Raw genomic sequence first — 2547 nt, 5'->3', positions numbered from 1 at the left:
CAACACCACCCAAGGCCAACACCTCACGGTGGTGAGTCTCCTCTCCCCCTCACAGCCAGCCAGGCCCACTGCTCATGCCACTGGAGCTGACCCTCTGAGCTTTTCCCAGTTTTGAGTGACACCTAATTCATGAATCTTTTATATTATATAATTATATAAAATAACATTGTTAAACTTATGTTGTCTATAAGTGTCGCGATGGGCAAAGGTGTAACTTATGCAGTTGAGGGGGAGAAATAAAGAATGTCCACGCACTTCTGGCCTTTCCCATGCTTTATTCACTCCATCACTCAATACAACTCCACTCTATAGGATCTTAATCAAGAAAACGACAATCCTTAATGCTGGGCACTGCAAGAGACATAATGACAGCAAACAATTCTAGCTTAATTCTAAGCACTGCAAACACACCTTATCATGAAGGCTCATGACAGACATTCCCTCTGCATGCTAAGCCCATGTGCCAGATCTAAAGTCTCGAGCCTCAAGCCTTAAGTCCAGCAGATGCCCACTCACTCAGACCGTGGTGATCAGGTCAGGCACCAATGGAGGCTTCTCCTGCTGTGGAGCTGACGGCCAGCTGAGGAGAGGGTCATACGGGGAAGTCGCCGTTCTCACCAGGGTCAAGATGTGGCTGTAGAGTTTGAGAGTGGTGAGGACAATGCAGAGGATCAGGAAAATGATGAGAGGAGTTGGGATGTCAGTCCAGGTCCTCATCAGGCTCTTCGGCATGAGGGCATCAGTGTCGGCTGGCTGAATATCTGTTCATTTGCCCCATCGCTTATGCTAAATTTTGGGGTTTCTGACCACTATTTCAATCCCAATCAGCTGTTCCCAGGTTTCTCAGTGACGTCTTTTGTTCTGAGGTCAAGCCATCTGGTCTGGTGGTTTCGTCCTGATCTCTCATCTTTTGTCTTTATCAGGGTGAAGGCAAATGACAGAGACTTTACTCTGAGTTTCATCAGCGTTATGGAAAGTGACTTGTTTTATCAGACCATGCCTGATGATCATACTGGAAGGCTCTGTAGGCATGCTAGGTGGGGACTGTAGGTTTATTTCAAAATGGAGTTGCTTAAGCTAAGGCCCTTCTTAGGTTAAGTCCATTCTTACAATAAGCTTTTAACACCTGAGAGAGAAGCACACTTACGCTCTATCCTCCCAAGGCTCTGGGGAATATCTAACAAGGTTCCCAGGACCCTGGAAGGCAGGCTTGGAAGTCACTGAGGTTTGAGGGCAAGATGATCAGCATTGATGCTTTGTGTCCTGAGATCTGGGTGTTCACCCTGAGCTGCAGACCTCGTGCTGGACTTGGCTGGATCTCAGGAGACCAGCATCTCCAGAGGGCCACATCCAAGGTGGGGAGATCCCAGGATCCAATCTGTGGATCCAATTCCCTCTCTCTCTCTCTCTCTCTCTCTGTGTGTGTGTGTGTGTGTGTGTGATTGGGATGTGAAATTCCCTGTGTGAACACTTCATTGACAGAAGACCACAGGTTGTCTTGGCTAGGAACGTCTGCACCAGAAGTCAAGATGTTAGATGGAGACAGAGCAGGTGGGACAATCCTTCCTCAGGGGGACAGGGGTGACAGAGTAGGACATGAACATAAGATTGCACACTCTAAAGTCATGGCAATGATCTAGTGTAATGTTCTCTGAGGGAAGGGGTAAATTCTGAGTCAGAACTCTAATCTATGCCAAGGACATGAAGACATGGCTCTAAGGGCCACACTGAATTAATTCATAGAGAAATAAAGAATGTTCTATCAGGTTCATCTGTGTTCTGACTGTGCACTGTCACCCTGCTACTGGAATGATCATCTTGGTTAAGGAGTGGGTGGGGAGGCTGGCAAGTAGACCATAGGCAGGCTCCTTGAGGGAGGGACAGGTCATTTATCCAGGATGACCTGGTTCAGTGGAGGACAGATTCGTCCTCTAGGAAGATGTTTCCCGTGTCCACCAAAATTCAAGCTGAGGCATCAAAAACAACAACAACAACAAAAACAAAAACTTGTATAACTCACACTGCAAACAAGTGAGTTATTTGCTCAAAAGGTGCAGGGCATTGAATTCACTGCCATTGGTGTGAGTCTGGAGAGGTCACCAGAGCTCTATGTTTTCCTCAGTACCAGTGTGCCTTCGGGCATGAAGACCTGTCTGCAGTACCCTAGGAAACATGACTGCCACGGAGCAATTGCTTGTGTCCCCACAGAATACCCTGAAATCCTGACCACCAGTGGGATGGCTATAGGGATGGGCCTCGGGAAAGAATGAGTTCCTGAGGTGAAGCCCTCGTGAATATAATTAGTGCACTTCTAATAGGAACCCAGAGAGCTTTCTTGCTCTTTCCAGCATATGAGAGCACAGTGAGAAGATGGGCATCTCTAAACCAAACAGTGGGCCCTCATCGGACACCTTGACCACCTTGACAACCTTGACCACCTTGACCTTGACCTAGGATTTCCCAGCCCCCAGAGCTGTGTTGTCAGGAGCTGTCCTGGATGAACACGCCTTTAAGTCCTGGTGCGGGGGGTGGGGGAGGGGTGGGGGG

The 2547-nt window shown here is 48.3% G+C and overlaps 1 long non-coding RNA gene across 1 annotated transcript in view; it reads right to left on the bottom strand.

The window, feature by feature from the left end:
- Positions 1–258: 258 nt before the first annotated feature.
- LOC125613563 overlaps positions 259–2547 on the bottom strand; it is a 3791-nt gene continuing 1502 nt past the window's right edge. Inside the window, exon 2 of the long non-coding RNA XR_007344116.1 lies at positions 259–914. This is a non-coding gene — a long non-coding RNA (uncharacterized LOC125613563). The remainder of the gene's footprint in view (positions 915–2547) is intronic.

The sequence above is a fragment of the Marmota marmota genome, unplaced genomic scaffold (genome assembly GCF_001458135.2).
Source record: "Marmota marmota marmota unplaced genomic scaffold, marMar, whole genome shotgun sequence".
Lineage (NCBI taxonomy): Eukaryota > Metazoa > Chordata > Mammalia > Rodentia > Sciuridae > Marmota > Marmota marmota.
This window is presented reverse-complemented; position numbering and strand designations above follow the sequence as displayed.